Raw genomic sequence first — 10,317 nt, 5'->3', positions numbered from 1 at the left:
GGAAAAAAAGAATATGTCGCCCAGTGCAATGCTGGGGCACATCGACGTGTTTTAAGTCATGCTACCAGCGTGGAATAAACAAACTCTTGTGCAGATATTCATGGTCCCCAGAGGATGAATCTCACTGACTTTGCCATGAAATCTGGTTTGAGTATTCATGTTTCTCGAAGAATGGCTTCTTACACATTTGATGATTTTCATGTAGCATCAACATCAGGGCAACATTTTACTTTGGTTTAAGACCAGCTACCTGCAACACTAATAGCATGTGTTAGCATATTAGCATGCTAAACTAAGATGGTGAACTTGCCAAACATTATATCTGCTCAACATCAGAATGTTAACATTGATTGATATCTAAAGACCTTCAAAACTAAAGAACATAAATAAAAAAAACCAGCACTACTGATAATGACGTTAGTCATGCTCAGATGACCCGTGTGTCACTTTGGGGAATGATTTGAGCTTATGTAATGCCCCACTTAAGTGAAACCTTTCCCGAAGGGTACAAACAGGCTTTAAACTATGTGAGACACACGATCAAAGCTGAGCTACTTTGACCGCATTTGTATTTTATTGCCTCAGTCAATCTTGAGATTACTGCCTGCTTTCAAGGCGGGGCAGGCAGCCACAGAGAGAGTGGAGCTGATGTTACCTTTAACTGAACTCTCTGTGTAGTTATGTTGAATTATAACGGAGCGAGTGAGAGATTCAGAATAACAGAGAGACAATAACAGAGAAGGAGAGCGATGGCAACTGAGAGTGATGTCTTTGCCATTTCACAATAGCTCCACAGTTAAAGTAGCAGCAGCTTGGGCTGTGGTATGGGTAGCACGGGGCCAATCATCGGGAGACACTGAGACGTCTCACCAGTCCCAGTGGGAGATGATGTAATCAGATGGTGATGTAATTGACGTGCAGCAGGGGGGACCCACAGTGTAACCCCACCACCACTCCCAGATGTCACATATGACCCTGTACTCTGTCAATGTCAGTTCCCCTGACAATTACCGCCTGTAAGAAACCATCAGGTCTTCACTTGGTGTTTGGTGTTGGTGCATCGGCCTCAGCAGGACGAGCCGGTGTCTGGAACAAGCTGCGGTTCTCCATCCTGGTCATGTGTCCTACAAAGACACATCAGTACGTTCGCTTTGAAAGAGGCCCATTGACTTATTGAATTTCTTGACTAGAGGTAGGTGCTGTTCATTAAGTCATTAGTCTACAAGCCTACTTGTGTGTAAAAATAAGTAATTAAATTAGTCATGACTTCTCATTGAGTTTCATGCCAATTCTATTGTATCAGTCTGATATTTTCCATATTTGCTGGACTCTTGTGTATTTGTATTAAAGTCTGGATGGTCTTTACATTGTGATTAATCATTTTACAAAATGTTCCCCTTTCTTAAATCTGACATATCAGAGCCCCCTTGAACACACCATAAGGATGTGCACCTAAAATAGAAATAAATAAAGCAGAATAATTATTGTCATAATAATAAGTAATCAAGTCAAATTTAACGTCATGCTAAATTGACAAATAACAGAAAATAATTGCTGCCTGGGAGGAAGGAAATCAATGTGATAATATGATTATTTGTTAATTAAAGCCAAAGTATGGAGAATGACCACAATAATAAGTTGCTGGTTGTTCGTTCACCTTCACGGCAAAGCTGTTCTCTTTGTTGTTTGTCCTTTCTTGTGTCCTGCACAGTGTTTCTTACATTATTGCTATTACATGGGGAAAAAAAGTACAAACCTTGAAACCTTTAACAGTAAGCACGCAGCAGGACCAATGTGCCTCTCTCGCACAACCCCAAGGGCCTTAAAACATTTCATCAAGGCTGCTATTCTTAGCTTGTCTCTTGACAGTGTGGGACGCATTTAGAGGGATGCATAAGATGCAAACATGCAGCTTTTGTGTGAGCACATGATGCTCCGCGGCCCAGAGAGCAGAAAGAACAGGACGGTCCATTCACTCAGTACATCCCTCGTGGACTAAAAGGTGACTGACGGAGCGCGACCTCTCAGCTCCTGTACCCCCAGAGCGAAACCAGTGTCTCAACAGAGCACACTATGGTTTTGTTCCAGGAGGGAAAAACTCACTCTGTCTTTCAATATTTGAAACGGAGTGTACAAGAAATGAGGCAAGACACGTACATTGGTCATTACAAAATAATTTTAAATGCTTGTCAAGTACATTTTTTTATTCATGACATGATGTATGCAGTGACATATTTAGTTTAGGTCAGCCACTATTAGCACAACATCATAAATGTAGCCATCACACATTATTTTACAGTAAGTCATCATAAATCACCTTTAAAAGTCAGACATTTAGCTAAATTAGCTAGCTAGTACATAAATTCTGTCTGTTTTGTCTACCCCTGTCTGAAATTACACACCCACTGTTTAAGAAATTTTGAAGAATTTCAGAGTAGTAAATGTGCCACAGTTATTGTAAACTATATGTGCTGTGCAAAAAACGAAAACTTTGACGCAGGCATAGCAGGAGAATATAATAAAAGCTTCAAGTGAGTCAAGAAATCAGTATTACTAAGAATAGCAGCGAGTTGGAAGTTTAAAAGCACCAATATTTCCACTAAGGTGTCATATAAACATGACAAGTAAAGCTGTTATATAAATATAGCATGGTGGTATTAACATTAGAGCTTAGTTGTCTCTTATCAGTAATTGTGCTGATTTATTGTCTAATCCTCGAAAACTTCACACAACCACCCACCAAATCATGTCTCAGTAAATTCAATCCTGCGTCCCCCTCGCTCCCCTCTCATTGCCGGCACCGCAGCTATCTCTGCCTGTTGAGACACAACACGCGGGGAGTCAAACATGTGGGAGGACAGTGAGCTCGTCTATATCGGTGTGTGTAGTGTTTCTGACAGGGTTAGGTGGGGAAGCTTTCCCAGCCTTGACGGCAGGATTTATAATCCTCCATGCAGACACTCGGAGCATCATATCTTTCCTCATTCTAGCAACAAAAACGACACGGCATGTAGAAATCCAAGGTCAAACAGCACCTGTGGTGTCGGGCCTCTGAAATGGGATTTATGTTTGCACTAGCTGGTGTTGCCTGTTTCGGTTTCGACTGGCTGACACAGTTTGGGGAAGTGAAATGAAGAGCCTAGGGAAAGTTTTAGTTTCTGGACTTTGGACAAGGTGTCCGAAACCCAAACACCTCTCCAGTGAGGGTAAACATTTGCTTTTGCCCCTTCTCTTTTCCTCTCCCTACACAACGCAGTATTTTCTCTACAGTCTGTTTACCAGAGCAACACGTCCTCTGTGTTATCCTGTTTTGTCCTGCAGCATAGATTGTGTTGTTACACTAAAGGTTTCAGTTTACAGGATGCAGTCAAGGACTCTGATTTAGACTTAACTCATAAAAATAAGGGTGTTCAAGAATGTCATACAATAAGAGACACTTGGCGTCTTCTGTTGCCGCCCCCCCCCCCCCCCCCCCCCCAGCCATGCCCCTGCGCTCTCTGCTAGGGATAAATGATACGAAAACATGACAGGGTTTAAGCTTCTCTTTGTAAACTGTGCATCGTGTCAGCTTTTTTTAGATGATCTACTGCACAGAAATAACATGACAGATGGAAGCAAAAGGAGACGAAAAATGACAGATTCACACCAGAGCTGGAGGTGTCAGCTCTGATCTGATGGTTGTAGTGTAATGTGAACAGAAAAAGCACAGTCTGTTCTTTCTCATCTTTGATCTGGCCACATTTGCATGTTTTTGCCCCGGAAAAAACAACATTCTTCACTGTGAATGAAGAAAGACAACCACTAAAAGTGTATGTCAGAGATAACTTCGCAATTATAGTCAATGAAATTGATTTTTTGGCACTTTTATGTTGGTCTTCTTCAGTTGTGTAGATCATTTAAGCCCTGTTGGTATACACATCAAAATCAGAGCTAAAGGGAGATAGAATAGGGGGCCTACATTGATGAAGAGGCCAGAAACATGGGCTCAGATTAATGCTAATGTTGCTCTGTGTCTGCTAGGTGTCAATAGAGCTGTCGTAGGGGATAACGCTCACAGGGTCAGGATCAACTTCTAAGTCCGTCCTTAAAACCCATTGTTACAGACTAGCTTTGACAGGATGTTGTCTTTTTCTATTATTGTGTATTTTTTATCTTTCATCTTTTAATTTTATATAGATTTTTTAATATTGTTGTTATCCTTGTATTTGTATTGATTTCTGTTTGTATCCTTTCATGTTTTACTGTCCCTCTTTCCTCTTGACATGACTCTACTGTTTTTTTGTCTTTTTCTTCTGGTTTAAAATTCTTCTTAATCCTTGCTTTTGTTTAGCCTCACTGTTTACCTTTCTGCTGTTATGTTGCTCCCTGAGTATCCTGTATTACTTTGTCTGTCCAAGCATTTTGTAAAAGTTTGCTAAAGGTGCTATACAAATAAAATTATTGCCACAGCTTGCATTTGGTCTGGAACTAAGAACCAGCCAGTCACCTGTAAAATCTTCTTTGTCATTATCACCCTCCCCACTCTTACTTTGCGCTCAACCCCCAACTCACATATTCAGAGAATGTTTTTATTGCAGTAACAGTGGGGGCAGTCGTAACAGGAGGGGGGTGATGCCTCAGCATCCTGCAGATAATATGGTGCCACGCTGACCTACAGCACGAAGGGGCTGTTTTTAGGAACATTAACCTGCATGCTTTGACATTTATACTTTGAGCTGATACATTAGTTAGGACAACATTTGTGGTGCAGATATTTAAAGTTAACAATGGGGACCAAAGCAAACATACATGCACATTCCATGCAGTGGGGGTGGGGAGCTGAAGGAGGGGGGGTGGGGGGGTGTTTGTTTTGAATGCTCTCGAGCCTCCGGCCTTTCCACGGCCTACAGCTCTGTGACCTCTACGGCCGGGAAGGATCAGTGATTACAATCAACACTAATCCCTGCTACACACAAACAACAGATATTCTAATCCCCACTGTGGCACTTCTCCATAAACCTGATGCGAGATGTTGGACAAGGTTAACCTGAGTGATTTATGACTCAGGGACAACCAGTGACCTGTGGTGGGACGGACAATAACCCGCTGACTGAGAACTGCCGTTGAGAACTCACCAAAAGGTAAACATCTTAATTCATGTTAATGGACTTCGGATGTGCATCGGAAGTAACAATAGACTTTAGTCTTTCAGAGTGCGAGTGGCTGATGCACTTCGGTGGAAAAAAAGGTTTTCAAGGTGTCCTGTGTTTGTGTGCACGACATTAGTCATAAGGCAACTGCTTGCTCAGGAGCTTTTCACTGACACACTTTAACCTTGACTGCCAGACAACAAGTAATATTAATATATTGCTGTTATTAATAGCACACGTCTCAAGCTACACACCAATCCCAGGTAGTGAGATCTCATTGTTCAGTTGTGTGCCAGTTAATTCGACTGTTCAGTACATATCAAAATAACTACAGGCTGCAAGGGCTAATATTGACATGGAGGAAATTTATTGTCAACCCAAGCAGAAGAGGAAATCTAGTTGTGACTGTAAAGGACAAAGTCTCTGTTGAACTCGGCTTGAGTTTGGCTGGAGGACAAACCACGTGTTCTTTCTCACTAACCCTGCTCAAAGGCACAAAGACCAGCTGTGACTGGCCAGCATCAAGTCGCACTGAGCCCTTGATCTCTGCCTCCATCCCGTCACAGCAAAGCTGAACCTGCGCTGATGGACAAAGAAAATCAATAATTGTTTACGGTTGTTATAAAAAGGTCCATTAGCCATATCTCTCAAAAGTCTGTTCAATACTCTGCTGACCTTGTTGTCTAGTGGTCAGAGAGGCCACACGTGGGCAAAGCACAAATAAATTTTGCATCACGCAATTCTCATTTGAATTGTATTTAATACCTGTAATGAATAATTTAGAACATACATCCATCAGTGATCTTTGTGAAACTGATGGTCAGTGCTAAGAACAGCACAAACCAATGTTTGATTGTTTCAAACTTATCTTGCTGAACAAGATGTAGAAGTATCATAAGTTTTTGTTTACCACATTTTGTTTTCTGCACCATCTAAAATTCAATGGAAAAATCCCATTGGCTTTTTGTCGAGAGAACCAGGCTGATGCTAACTTCAAAAATATATCATCCCTGTGGCACTCTATAGCGTTAGCAGAGGTCAACAGCTCCACAGGGTACCTTTGATTAACAAAACCATGAAGACCTTACTCACACACCTTGTTGAATTCAAAAAGTCTTCATCAAAAACAAACAGACTTACTTTACTTGCTGTAATATTTGATACCATGTCGATTCAGCAAATTGCAGTACAAAATCCTCACATTGTTTTGCCTAAATGAAGTTGATGTATCACTGCTGGTGGACTTCTTCTAAATGGGCCCGACTGTAAGAGGAATGCAGTGTGTGCGTAGCCCACAGCAGAGCTGACAAAGTGCCAGGTGGCTGTGTGAATGCTCGGGGACAAGGCCAGGTATGACAGCTGGTGCTTAGTGCTCGCCCGTATTGACTCACAGCTACTAGCATGACCCCATGTTGCTACATTAGCCACGTGGACGCCATATCAAAACAAAACAACACATTCTTCTGCACCCAAAACACAAACAGACAAACTGTACACTGCATCCTGGCTCATATTTCCATCCCTGACTAAAAACAAAGACTCATTAAAATCAGAGACCAATATGGCGTCTTTTGAAGCAACAGAGACAGAGAGAAAGTCAGGTCCTCTCATCCAGCTTGTCTTTGTTTCTCTTTTGTATAAGTGCATTGAATGCTGGGAAAATAATGATTGTTTTATTCCTATGTGAGAAGATTTTATCATCCAATGTAGTGATAGATGATCTTTGAGCTCAGAATATAGACAGAAAACCCCAGTATCATATTTCAGTGACAGAAAGCGAGAGCGAGAGCCTCGTGATGACGGACCAAAATTTCGAACAAGTCAGAAATTCATCTTAACGTCTATTGGCCGATGGGGAGCAGTCGATCAGTCCTCGCTCCTCCCAGTGCACTGCGCGGCAAACAACGCCAAACGGAGCTGAGAGCTGGTCCGACACTAATATGAGTCCTACGGCTCAAAAATCTGCATTTGTTTTTCCCTGACAGATATTTAGTGAAATTGCCGGCACAAATGGCAAACAATCCTGATTACTTTTGACCATTTTGTTTACAACTAAAGAACTGATTCATGTGATGTTGTGTTTCATTGCGTTAAGAACTGTGGGACTTATGAGATGTGCCTTTCTAAACATAAGCTAGAGGTTCTTGCCCCATCACCCTCCATTTTAGCATTGTTGTTGTATTGTTAGATCCTAACAGTTACTTTGGTGAGTGTAATATCATCATGACCAATAGAGATGATGGCAAAAACAGTAAACGTGAGACCTAACTTGTACGTGTTTTTTTCTTTTTAACACACAAAAATGAAAACAATTATAATTTAATAATCTGCCAACTGTCCCCAATAAAAGTACTGGATTAATACAAATATTCTCTAAACCCTTTGGGCTCCAACACTGAAAGTATGCCAATTACCTATTAATATAATATTAATGAAACACTATGCATTTTTAGACAGTATTAAAGGGCTGTTATTTCAGACGATGTCCCAAGCCAGTGATGCCAATGTAATGCTACATTCTGCATGTGAGCTTTGTATACTAGTGCAGTATGGGCTTACATAAGCACACTGAATGAAGTCAGTGTAGTATTACCATTGTGTATTCTTTTCACTGTACCATCTGGTGACTCACACTCCTCTACCCTCCCTCCATTACTCTCGGGCTTTCTTCCTTTGTTTATACTTTCCTCTGTTACTTTCCTCTCTTTTGCTGGCTGTGCTGCACCGTCCGGCCTCCAGCGAACTGGTGACTGTGCAGATGTGAGTATGACTTGAATGTTTTAACGGCAAATGTTTGGCTCTTTTGTGTCAGCAACACAGCAGCAATTGTCTCTGCATAACAAGGAAAAAAAAGTGCTCAGTGTTGATGAATCTCATTTTCTGAACAGTGAGAACAATGTTCAAATCTAGAGGGGAATGGGAAAATTTCTCAGGGAATTACTGGCATTTGCTATCAAAAGCTGCTCCACAACAGTTTTGTGTATATAACAATTTGACAATATAACAAGTTGTCTAATCTCTGCTCCATTATTTCTGCTCAAAATGTCATTACTGGTGGTGCAGAGAAATGAATGGATTCGGAGACAGCATCTGAATAGGCCTTTTGGCACAATAACTTAGATCAATGCCCTCATCTATCTGTCTGCCTGCAGGGATCTCGACTGGCTTCTACAGCACTGTTCCTCAACTAACTTTATATCTTACTTCATAGCGCACCAGGGCCTAAGAATTACGGCTGCACTTTCCTTACAATATTGCAAGATGAGGTGGTTCGTTCACAAAACTTTCCAGCGATCTGTTTCAATATTGCACTTCAGTAAAATAGCTGTACTCTGGAGTGCACCTTCTAGCTTTCTCTTCACCATAACACATTGTAATTCATCTTCCAAGCAGACACACCTCCCCTATTTCCCTGATATTTCCCTGAGGGGTGAGAATATTGAATCAAGGATCTCATGCGACTGACCAGCCATCTGCCATATTGCCTGAAAATGGCTCCCCATTCAAACTGATTTAAAAAAAGAAAAGAAATAAACCTGACCAGCAATATCATGCAGTACTGTGCTGCTTGATCTGGAACCAGGACGTCTCCACTTCTCTTGACCTAACATTGTTCAGTAAGATTGTACGTATCCTTACATAACAGAGCACCAGATGACCGCAATTAGACAACATCTGCTGCGCTTTGATTGAATGCATGACTTCTTGGATTTCATGTCCAAGCTCCAAGGAGTTTCAAAAACACATGCTTGTTGTCAGATTTAAACTGCAGCAATTTACAAGCATTCTTTTGAAGGCAAGGGGAAAAAATGAATAAAAGGGCCATCAAGTTCAATTGTCAAGAACGCATAATTGTTGAAGTGTGCGGCCAAAATAAAGCTTCCAGTAAATTTGGAGGAATGCAGTACTTCTTCTAACAACACCACCACACCTTCCAAATGCAATAATTGTGACTGCACCGCAGTTATGTTTAATCAAAATAGATGGCATTGTAATAGTTTCTCATTGTGGTTACAGCCAAAAGGTCACAAGTACAGTTCAGCTATGTGACAATAAGGCCCAACAATAGCTACACACACCACAGACTATGGCCAAAATGATGTCTAGACAGACTTATTTCAGAACTTTTGATCTGGGCATGTTTTTCATGTTTTTTTTATATGCTAGGCCTCTTAACCTGGCGGTATACTCCATCAGAACTACTAGTCAGATGGTTGAATAGCCTTGGGAGCGCCCTTTTAGTCAGTGACATTTTAGTCAGTTGGCCCATATACACTGAACTCTCATATTCTATATTCCACTTATCTATTAGTTGCTTTGAGTAATATGGGACATTTCAAAATGGTGGTAAATGGTTATGCATGAATAGTTAAAGGTTTGCCAAAAAAGAAAAACTTTTATCATTCAGTGTTACAGACTAGCACATTGGGGGAAAAAAGAAGGTTTACATGATTTGTAGCTTTTAACTTGCTATGGGGGTTGGAGTAGCTGCATGTGTCACAATAAGCCAAAGCACTGGCTGATGGCAAGGACTCAGTGAGACGACTGAAGTCGACTGGGAGGGGTTATTAGGGTAGGGCTACTCATCTTGCCCTGGGGAGACAGAAACGCAGAGGGGGTTATTTCAATTAGTCAGATATGGCTACAACAAAAAGCCTGACCTGCTCCTCGCTGCACCTCCAGCTGGACCAGATACAGCTAATCAAATCAAGACAAGGATGATGCAGACAAAAGACTAGAGGCACTCTGCGGTTTGGAAGAGTGAGGAAGAGGGGGGTATAAGCCAATCAACATGACAGGTGTGTCATATTTGGAGTGGCATTCATCACCGTGGTTTTGGACTGTTTAGTGTGTGTTTTAGAGAACAAAGAGTCTTTATATGAGCAGGCCATAAGGAATTGCTGGGCAGAGTGAGCGAGAACAGAGAAAACTGCTCGAGTAACCAAAACGATGAATGAAGCTGTTTTTAATATGTTGCATAAGTCACTTGGTGGTAAAAGATGCCGCCAGTGTTAAATGGTAGTGATGGGGCATCACACGTGATACTGTATGCCACTCCCAATCATCTATGACATTAAGATTTACATTTTGACTCTTTTCTCTGCTTCAGACATAATAGTAACCCGATCGGTTTGGTGTTTGATCCAGGGACTGGGGATTTGTGGTCTACATTTTTTTTTGAAGATAA

Source organism: Pempheris klunzingeri, chromosome 13, assembly GCF_042242105.1.
Source record: "Pempheris klunzingeri isolate RE-2024b chromosome 13, fPemKlu1.hap1, whole genome shotgun sequence".
In the NCBI taxonomy this organism is placed as follows: domain Eukaryota; kingdom Metazoa; phylum Chordata; class Actinopteri; order Acropomatiformes; family Pempheridae; genus Pempheris; species Pempheris klunzingeri.
Note: the sequence above shows the minus strand (reverse complement) of the source record.